This window comes from Ascaphus truei, chromosome 1, assembly GCF_040206685.1.
Source record: "Ascaphus truei isolate aAscTru1 chromosome 1, aAscTru1.hap1, whole genome shotgun sequence".
In the NCBI taxonomy this organism is placed as follows: domain Eukaryota; kingdom Metazoa; phylum Chordata; class Amphibia; order Anura; family Ascaphidae; genus Ascaphus; species Ascaphus truei.
In genome coordinates this window covers 130,462,891-130,474,943 of record NC_134483.1, presented here as the reverse complement: position 1 = coordinate 130,474,943, position 12,053 = coordinate 130,462,891, and positions in this window count along the sequence as shown.

Genomic DNA, 12,053 nt, shown 5'->3' with positions numbered 1-12,053 from the left:
TCGAGTTCTCCTGCAGGGATTGTCCCAACATCCCTGGAGCCTGGAGCCTGCAAGAGATGGAGGCGCTGACACCGAAAGAGAGAATAAGATCCTACCCCAGAAGCCTGTCCTGTGTTCCTCCACAACACTGCAGGAGACTCATATCTACTGTAAGCCAGCAGGTATGCACCACACCCCACCCCACCATGTGGTAGTAAAATCTCCCAGACATTAGCTACAGGAAACACAACTACATTAGCAATAAAACACAGGTTGTTTAATCACATGTAACCCTTATATCCCCCACCCTAAGTGAGACTGGGGGGGGGGGGGTTGGAGGTACACTCCTTCTCTGGCTACTTTCAGGTGTAGTGGTGCTGCAACCTGCTAGCAACAGGAGGGCTGAGGGCTCCGCGGTGGTGTGGGGAGAGCCAGGACAGGGAACATGGGGCAGATTACCTTGATCTCTGATGTCTTCTGATGGTGCAGTGCCTCCAGCCAGTGAGGATCTCCTGTAGATCTGCAGGGGATGGACCCTCATTGACACTCCTTCATACCCAGAGACATGAATCCACACAGCAATGTCTTTCTGTATTTTATTGCAGATAGCTCCAGCACAGAGAAACAGTCTTTATGATCAGTCCTTTCTCTCTCTAGCTCAGAGCCCTGACTAGTAGCATGATATTCTTTGCCCCCCCTCCCTCCAACCCAGGCATGGGTGGAGGGAGAGAGATCCTGGAACCACTCACTCTCTAACTCTCAACTGCCACTAACTGATCATTTAGGAGGCATGTCCCAATTTGAACATCCTTGGGGAGTGTCTCTAAACTCTGACTCATTACAAGTCAGAGCCGGATACAGATTGGCCCACACACAGCAGGGGGCGTTCCAATCAATATCCACCCCTCAGATTGACAGCCTTAGAGTTGCAAGGCCCGCCCTCGAATATTGAAACAACATTCAAGGCTGAAATACACATGCAGGCCTAATGGTGGAATTAACCTTTCCACTGCCTGCACTAACAGGACTGGCAGAGGAAAAGCCCAGAAAAAGAAATAACTGCCGGAAGGCCAGGCTATACACATCAATAAAGTACATTAACCGTCTCAAGCACACGCATTTCCTCAATCTGTGGCTACCAGACATGTTTGTGCCTGAGCCTTGCAGATTCAATCTCATGCCAGAATTCACTATCATACCATCATATAATTATACCACAATCTTGCTGCAACTGCCAATGATTGAATACACCACATTGGTTAGTGAGTCCCTTGCTTGAATCTTTGTCAAGAAGCCAATTCCACTAATAAATGTAAGAATTCTTTCAGCGCTAAGTGGGATTGATGACAGCTTTGTAACATAACATTAAGCTTATGCTAATGAGATGTAGTAAAGACACTGTTTTTGCATATAATTACGTTAGTAAATAAGGCGTTAACTCAGAGAACATAACATCCGATCCTGGTTTAAGTAATGGCCCTGATTTAATGCTTTTAGCGAATCTAACCCTTAGACACTGAAGTGATAAAACAAGAGCAGGTAACAGTTACAAGCATATGTTACAGGGCCAGGCTAATCTGTAATCAAATAGCGAACTTCAAGTGACATTTCTCTACGAATCCTATACCAGCTGCAAAAATAAATTTGACATTTCCACAGGGAATAGATTATTTTACAATCGAAAGTGCAGGACCAGTGAGCAGAATACTGCTAGAGGGGAAAACGAGATTTAGTGTTAGTAATATTGCATTATCTTTCAGCAGAGTTGAATATTATTTTTTGAGCCAGTTCTAATTTATTATTTTATCTTTGTTTTCCTTTGCCCTGTCTCTGCATGTACTAAAAGACCCCACTATTCTTTAAGGTTGGTTTAGTAATGATTGCTAGATTTACGTGAACAAAACAACATTGCTCTACGACATTTCATTGTAAGGCATAATAGGTAGGAAACTAATAAAGCATAATGGGAGGAGCTGCCCTGTGGTCACACTACTGGTATTTTAATTGGGATAATCCAGTTCATAAGTCTGTGCTGGTTCACTCTATCGGCCTGTGAGTCAGATGACAATGACTTTATTTCCAGCTCTTCAGAGCATGATAAGGTATACATACAGTAGATTTTTTTTTTTGCACTGGTTTCACATTAGTGTTGCTGTTTGGAGACTTTGATAAATAGAATAATGTGTTCAGTAAATTCTGGATGTTATTTATCAAGGGGCCTATGGAGTCCATTTCACTCAGTTAAGCAGATGTTGTATGAAAAATGCGTTATTTAAGGGGCATGTGCCATGTTACCATTCTCTGCAGTAAGAGTAATGTATGCTAATTTAAAGAGGACAGCTGTTTTTAACCTGTGCAAAGTTACACACCTCTAATCCTAATACATTGGATTCGCACCTGAAAACAAGGAATTAATTAAAATCTCATTATGACATGGAATCATGTTGATCATACTGGATTTAGTATTTAGTAAGGCATCTCAAAGCAGTTACCCCTTTCTTATACTGTACCTACAGCGTCCCAAATAACATCCCAAATAAAAGATGGCTGCCTCCTGTGAACGGAAAGAAAAATTATTTCTGAACAACTGAATGATCTATTTTTTCGTATACTCTTCATATACATTTTTGTTATATTTTGAGGCCGAGTTCAAGAAAAGGTATGCATTTTACGCTTACAAAAAACAAGTTTTTTTTCAACAGCAAAGATGTTAATACAGAACAGGAGTCACATCTACTCAGAAAAATCATAATACTATATGAATATGACATTATTACAGAAGGAGATTCAAACCTAGTGATCCGGTTACTTAATAGCTTCACAGATTTTCATCAGTAAATGTATTAGTATCAAAAAATTGCTCTGTAATGTTTAGTGCCATTTAGAAGCTGACATGACTATTTTCTTATTCCCTTTATTCTCCAATTTATGTGAAAACGTTGTCTGAAGCAAGAAATAGACACACTCCATTCACCACAGTCCATTATAAACATAACTTAACAGATGCATAATATGAGTAAAATAATGTGATACATCTGATTTTGTTTTATTGCAACCTAACAGCAAGAGTCACCCAATCCTTGAGACCGTGGTTGAAGTGTCACAGTACTGAGGTGTACCACTGTACCAGTCTAGAGTACCATTACTTTTTATACACACCTTTACAGCACCACTTTCATATCATAAAATGGGATTTGTTCTAAAAAGGATCTGTTTGTCAGTATTTGCTTGAACATATGTATGGTGTAAATCTTTTTAAAATAAGGTCGTATAGCTAACGTGTAGTAGTATGATTGAAAACCAGGAGCAGTATTGCTGCTCTTTTCAGCCATTTCAATCACTTGTTATAGTAGCATTATATTTAACAAAAATCAACATTACATTACAGTTCTTCGCAAATAAAATTATAGTGTACAGAGTTTTCGAAACCTCATAAGTTTCTTCTTCTAGTACTGTATATACCTATATATACACAGCACCAATGTACTGTAGCTGTGTGCTGCCACAGCACACTTGATCACAGGATGTAGAACTCTAAGGGGTAGATACTCAAAGCACCATTAAATCTGAGCTACTGTACTAACGTGACCTTACCTAAATAAGTAACCTCCATTAGCTTCCATGAGGGTCCTTATTTGCATATGGCTAATATGGCATCAGCCAGCTAACGTCAGGATAAGACAGTCCTGGGTGCTAACTGGCTGTAACGCTGGTTTGCATCAGCCATACAGTATGCTAAGGAAGATACCAGGTATATATTGCAGTGCAAAAATTAATCCAGGCCCAATGGCCTATTTGTAATCCATATCCATCCTGCCTGTAGGACGTTGGATCCTCAACTTGACCTACTTTTTTTTTTTCATTGCTTCTTTTCTTCTGTTCTTAAAATTTGTCATATTTGTTTTTCTTTCTTGTGCCACAGGATGTGGACTCTAAAGCTGAACTTATATTTGGCCAGTGCTGTCACAGAAGGCCAGTCACATGGTACGTCAACCAATCCTATTGGTTAATGTACCATGTGGCTCCCTCACTTTTGACTGAGAATTAATTATAAGGCGAAAGTGAGGGTACCACACGGTACATAAACTAATAGGATTGGTTATTGTACCCTGTGGTTCCCTCACTTGATTTCACCGGCAAAAGTGCAACTGAGAGCAATGTAAAATGATACTAGTTCATTAAATTAACAATTCAGTATTACCTTTTATGGTTGAACCCAGTTTTAATCCAATTATTAGCCATACTTGAAACTGTGGGCAGGTCACTCTACCTCCATATGTCTCAGGAACCAAAATTAGATTGTAAGCTTTTCGTAACAGGGACTTATGCCTGGAAACAAATCTTGGTATAACGCTGCATAGATTGTCAGCACCATATAAGAAAAAGAAAACATAAACAAAAGCTTACAACAGATGCATTGATATGCTTCCTTTTACTACTTAAAATATGGGGGCCCTAAATCAAGCTCAATATACAGTACAACGGTACTGCTCTAAAACTGGTTGTGTCATGCAGAGTAAGTGTCACTTTGTGTCGTGCATTAGAATATTTTACAACAGGTTCATTTGTTTTATTTGCATCAGCAAGTGATACGGGCAGTGGTAACAATAACCAGAATGACATGATAAGAGTAGAGTCATTGACGGTACACCTGTCAATTCTATTCTGTTTCCAGTGTCATTTAAAGGTATCAGCCTACAAAAGGAAATGCAGTACTTCCCCAGGAGGAAAAAATTCAAAGGACAACTGGAAAATGTTCATATAAATATTGCATTCTATTTTTGTACTTGTTGATTTCTATGAATAAATCTTTTAATACACACGTAATCGATAGCTAGCTAAACCACTACTTCTTGTTAAATTAAAATGCCAACTATTTTATACACTTCAAAAATATGAGCCTATATTTCTGGATTCCTACAACATTAATAAAGCAAAAGAATAAGGAAATTATGACTGAAAAAAAGGATAAAAGGCAGTATTAACAAATGAATCTGCTTTAGGTACCAACAAGAAAAAAAGACAAAAATGTTTATCAGGGGAATGCTACTATAAACCAGCAAGTCACTGTGATGCTACGTTATGATTTAAACATTTTACTTTACATATAGTAGACAAGTGAGTAAATGCTCTGTATTTTTACAATTTTTTTTTTTCATATTCATATATAGCTCGTAGGGAGATGAAGGATCTACAGTATTATGTACAGCAGGATGAAACTGCTACATTTATATTTTAACAGATATATCACCTCCTAAATCAGGATCATCACCTACTGAATCAAAGGCATCACCTACGAATGAGCTTGATCCCTCGTGGGAATTCAGTGTATTGCGTTTGAGGAAGATTTATCAGCTATTGAATCTGATACATCTCCTTGTAAATCATGTAAATATCACATTCACTGCGTGTTGAACAGCTGTACAGTAGATAAATTTAACAAATGACTTGCTAGAGTTGACACACCATTTAAACAATTATGTTAAGAAATAGCCCCGACATATCACTCATTCTTTTAAACTGAATCTGCCAAGTGTTCAGTGTCAGACTGCAGCGACCGAACACAACTCTGCAACTTGTTCTGCATTCTAGAATCCAGCATAAGCAATTGTCCCTGGAAGGAAAAAGCATTATCTGATCTGCCTTCAAAAACAGAATAAATGCAGAATTGTCTGCCTCTGTTTAAAGGTTCAAATGCAACTAGTATGTAACTACTGATGCTGTTTTACATTGGAAGCAGTGTAAAGATTTACACAGGACGTTTTATTTTACTATCTCTATCTTTTGAATGGGCGTTCATGCACACTTCTGCCGGACCCTTGTTTTCCTGCAATATATCAAATGTGGTCTACTTACGTCAGTGAGTGGTTTGGAGAGTGGATTTTGAAGCAGTTAGGGGAGCTGATGGTAATTTGAAAATGATAATTGTACATAATAAAGTTTGTTTCTGTAAATGGTAATGAGGGGCATGTTCGTAGGTGTAGCGCAGTTTCCCCCACCCTATGGGAGATATGGCGGCTACTGTGTGTGGTGCGTTACCTGTTATTCACAGGAGGCCTGAACCTCCGCTGCTGGGAGCCTGGGGTGTACCTGATCCATCTGGTGACAGCGCCTCCACCTGTGCAGGATCCTAACTATGGGCTCTATGCAGTAAGCGCCGAAAAAGTGCAATCGCCAAGTGTACCTTATCGGCATGATTCTGCCGATTTTCCCTCTCCGTATGCAATAAGTGCCGAATCCCTTCCGAATCAAGCCGAAAACATTTGCTCCCACTCTGCCGATGATTTGCCGATGACACACAGGTGTATCGGCGTGCATGGCAGGTTGGTGTTAGGTTCTCCAATGAAACTTCTTGCTGAATCTGCCGAAGCAAGCATGTTTTGGATTGAGCGGCCCATTTAAAGGCAGCGTGTATTTTTATTCATTCTCTGTGTTGTTGGGAGTGAGAGAGAGAGAGAGAGACACACAGACCTGGACGATTTACATATTTCATATTGACTGAGAGAGTTGTTGTGTATTGTGAGAGGTTTGTCCTGTGTTGTTTTGTTAACATCTTTGTCTTGTTTTCACTTTGTTCAGTGCGATTGTCTTTAAATTTCTTTTCTGTTCTTTGTGAGTGCTAGAGATATGGCCGCAAGGCGTGGGAAGAGTGATGCTGGGGTGAGTGGTACTGGTAGTCTTGTGAGTACGCGTCTGAGTGAACGTAGGATTCAGGGGAGTGCTGTTGCTGCGAGTGCGACTGGTGTTGCTGTGAGTGCGAGTGCTGGTGGTGGCTCTGATGCTGGTGCTGCTGAGGTGTCTGTTGCTGGTGCTGCTGGGGTGTCTGTTGCTGGTGCTGCTGGGGTGTCTGGTGGTGTGGTGGTGGCCCGCTTTTGGAGTCTCTTCCATTGGCAGAAGGAGAGTCCAGTCAGCAGCAGCCAAGCTCCCGGCCTGCACGTGTTCGGAGGAAACCTGTGGAGCGGCCACGTAATCCTCGGTTCAATGAAGAGGAAAACAGAGTTCTTGTCACAGGGATTTTGGAGCACTATGACTCTCTGTATGGCCATTTACTAGGTAAGTCTATCTTTGCATTGATTGTTCAAAGACATGTTATCCTAGGTCATGTGAGATGTCTTAATATCACAATATTATTCAATAATATCTATCAATTAAAGTTAATTGTTACACACATATTCCGTCATGCTTTATAACGACCATAACAATCAGTCTAAAAAGTTTGACAAAGTTCATACAATATTAATGCAAGCTTCCTTACATTTGTATGTTTACACGTAAATGCTCATGTGCTACACATATTCCACCTAAACCAGCATGTTTGGTATCTCTTGGAACAGGTAGCAGTTTAGGCAACTGATCGTTTTCGTAATAATAATTGACGTCATATATTTTGTATGTATTTCAAGGGCGGACAAGTTCAGCATCCAAAAATGAAATGTGGGAGCAAATAACATTGGCTGTGTCTGCGTGTGGGAATCATGTCAGGGACCGAACGAATTGTCGCAAGAGATTCGATGATATCAGGGCAAACTTAAAGAAAAAAATCCAAGCACAACGGATGCATGCTTCTGGCACTGGAGGTGGGCCGGCAGCACAAGCTCTAATCTTAACTCCATTGGAGGAGCAGATGCGGGAAAAATTTCTTCCTGTCGTCGTGGAGGGTTTGCCAGGGGACAGAGATATCGGAATTTATTCGGCTCCATTTCCACCAGGTGACAAATGTTACTGTACTAAGCTTGTCGTAGGTTATAGTTCTTATCTATATTTCTGCTGCTACTTATACTTTCTTCCCAATATAAGCATACCTACATATATATCTGTATATATGTGTCTCTCTCTCTATATCTATCTATCTATCTATCTATCTATCTATCTATCTATCTATCTATCTATCTATCTATCTATCTATCTATCTATCTATATTTATATCTAGTTGTCCTACAAAAATAAAAATAATATATATATATATATGTGTGTGTGTGTGTGTGTGTGTGTGTGTGTGTGTGTGTGTGTGTGTGTTTGGAAACATGTATTGGCTCAGCTATCGTGGATGACATCATTATGAGTAAACATACACAACTTGACCTGCATGAAGGGATTATGTGTACTGATCTTCCAAATAACACACACTGCAACCTTCTACCTTACAAAGCATTCAACATCTTTGCCCTATAGGTCAAAGCTGAATATATGTGTGAATCTTTGTACAAACAATGGGTTAACATGCATAACCACAAAGCACATCCGCACTCATTGTTTGTCACAGTAATGTATAACTTCGTTATACTGTGTCTGTGCACACAAATGTCTAATTCACTTTTTCATGTATGTGTCGATACATATATACATATACATATAATATATATATATAAATAAATTAGTGATAATCTATGTTTCACCTATAAACAGGCCATTACTGCCTAATCAAGTCTTGCATGGAAGATTGTGCATTGAAAGGCGAACATTAATAATTTGCACAAACACATTTGGTTATGTTTTATTAAAGCTCTTTTTTCGCTTCATGTAGTATAATGAGAGCATAAATAGTAACATGTACCATATGGTATTTAATCGTGTTCATATGTAGCTCACTTCAGATTTTTATTTCGCTCATGTACCGGTGTGTGAAACCAGCTGCAATTAATATGTAATCACAGGATAGAGGTGAACAGAGGGGGTGGGGTGGGGTCGGGCACAGAGCCAGATCACAGGGTCATGGTAGGGTCAAGTCTTGTGGGACAGCTTACAGGTGGTAGAACCAAATAAAAGGTCAGGGTGGTGTCACGTCTTGGGGGAGGGACTACAGTTGTTACACGCTGACAAGGTGAACAGAAGTTAATCACATTCATTAGAAATGGTAATTATCTGAATACTTTCAACCACCATGCCACTATATATGAAAACGTGCGTTAGTCATTCATTCACTCATATCTTCTTTTTATCTTATAGATACGCCACCTTATCACAACAGTACCATCTGTGAGCGACACACTGCATGTGTTGATGAGTGTCAGCCACATGGAGCGCTACACCTGCTTCTCTTAAATGTTCAGACAGATCACTAAAAACATTCATTCACATTTCCACAATTAGGTACTGAATTATAAGCGGAGTCAACTTTGCTGTCATGGTAGTGATGTACATTATTATTGTTAGATTACTACACAACATATGCAGTGTATGTACAACAGAACACTTAATTTTACAAAGCATTCCTGCATGAACATTGTATGTTGTATGGTGTTGAAAATAAATGTGCCAATTAGGTTCACATGTACATTTATGTTAAGATGGATAATGTACAGCTTGCCTGAAACATCATTGTCATTTCGTTATGTGATGCTGATATTTAGCCATAAAAACTCCCACTACACAAACTTCATGCTAATTATGTACACATGTCAATAACATTCTGATGTTATTCTTCTATATAGTTGCTCCTGCAGCTCCTGGGACACCTGACACTGAACATGTCTCATCACCTGTCTCATCATGGTCATCATCAAGCATGGAAGGTGAGTGTTTGAGGTGTAGCACATCTAATGTGTACATTTGTCGAATTTCATGTGCCATGCAAAATAAATGCCTTTCACATGTAATTAACGTCACATCAGTTATTGTCACAGAAGATGTAGTGTTTCCTGACAACATGTATTGTGTGTGTCCTAACCTATCAGTTAGGAGTTGTGAGGTTACAACAACCTTTCATTCATTCTTCTTTCAGACTGAGTCGAAACATCATTGTTACTTCAAGCATCAGTTTTTAATTGGACACAAATTAAAAATTATGGAAACATGTTATGTGTTCCACTATGAGAACAACTATCATTATATTGAAAAACAAGTGAAAGTTCCATGGCAGTTCATAATGTCTTTCTTTATTTGTAGAACCAGATGTTGGCGCTCAAGGACAAATTCACTCAAGTGACCATGAAGCTGTTGCCACTCCTGGATTAACACAGCATTCAAGTCCTCCTGCTCGTGACACCTACTCAGCTATTGCAGCTTCTGAAGAACGAATCTTGGGTGAAGAAAATCGTCGCCATTCAGAAATAATGTCAGTGCTTGAAAGGATGCTGTCACTGCATGAAAGGATGCATGAAAGGTCAATATCAGAACTGTCACAAATTCAAAAAGTCATCATCCAAGTTCCTAAAGAAATCCAAAATGTAAACAGGACATTACAAGCACTAGTTCTGAATGTCAGCCAAGCAAATAAGTTGCGAATGACAGCAAGAGAACAACAATTCCACTTTACCCCATCTGAGGATGGATGTTTACATGCTGCAACTTTTTCTCCTGAGTCATCAGTTCTTCATTCCCCAGTTCTGGATGATACCGGTACAGTAGGTGCAAGTTCTGTGCAGGTCCCTCTCAACATCCAACCGCTTACATCTGTTCAAAATATGGAACCGACACCTACAAATGAGACACGAAAAAGAAAGTTAGGGCAACAATTACTACTAACCAGCTTTTGGAAAAAGATTAAAACACCAAAACAAGAAACTGCTCCACCATCACTCTTGCAATGTTTATCAACTGCTTCACAACTGCCACAGCCCACACCCAGTGCCCCTGAAGTGCCACAGCCCACACCCAGTGCCCCTTAAGTGCAACAGCCCACACTTAGTGCCACTGAAGTGCAACAGCCCACACCCAGTGCCCCTGAAGTGCAACAGCCCACACCCAGTGCCCCTGAAGTGCAACAGCCCACACCCAGTGCCCCTGAAGTGCAACAGCCCACACCCAGTGCCCCTGAAGTGCAACAGCCCACACCCAGTGCCCCTGAAGTGCAACAGCCCACACCCAGTGCCCCTAAAGTGCAACAGCCCACACCCAGTGCCCCTGAAGTGCAACAGCCCACACCCAGTGCCCCTGAAGTGCAACAGCCCACACCCAGTGCCCCTAAAGTGCAACAGCCCACACCCAGTGCCCCTGAAGTGCAACTGCCCATACCCAGTTCCACAGAACTGCCACAGGCCAGTACAAGTCGTACAGTTAAGGCCAGAGTAGTTGCCAAAGGGAAAAAGCAAACACAACAGCCAACAAGCAGGCCTGTGACTCGCTCTCAAAAGGATAAACAAAAATAAATAATCACATTCACTAAATTTGTTGGTGTCCTGGTGGTGTTTACTGCAGACTATTTCATGCATAGTGTATGTATGATCATGTACAGATGCTTCATAACATTCAAGTATATCCTTGTACACATGAATGTTTAGAAATGCTCACTGACTGAATGAAGGCATATTTGATAACATATGAATATGTATTAATCATCAGTTGATTAATGGTACAACATTATTACACACTTGCCATGTTAATGGAAGCTGACATTCACTTAGCTCTTGTTCAAGATGAGATGTATCTGGGTTATTTTTGTAATTTAGATAGTCATTTCATGCTAATATTATTGACATACAACTTTAAGTAACTACCCATATAACAGCATACATTTTTATGTTATGTTTTCTGGTGTCTTAACTCTGTAAGACATTACTTACCTTAATCTTCTTTCATAGTTCATAATGTTGACATGTGATCATGTATAATTTTTGGTTACAATAACAGATCTGTAAGTGTGTATGAATATATCTGTAGTCCCTCTGTATCTCTATGGATATATGTACACACACACACACACACACACACACACACACACACACACACACACACACACACACACACACACACACACACACACACACACACACACACACACACACACACACACACACACACTGTGTGGGTGTGTGTATATATATATATATATTAACTGATAAATATATCTATATATATATATATATATATTGATATATTTATCTGCCACTGTTGTCAGCAAACAGGCCTTGTGTTAATGAGATATAAATGTTAGGACATTTGCTAAAATTATGGGATCAGTATGATTGAGCCCATAATTCACTCACCTGTATTTAACTTTGAATATGATTACAACAAGGCCTACTTACACACATCAATGGCTTTAGTTTAGCACTCTATATATAATATATATATAGTCAGAATGAACAGTACAGGCCTTCATGGCTGAAAATAGGCCTTGTTTGCTGTTAAATACA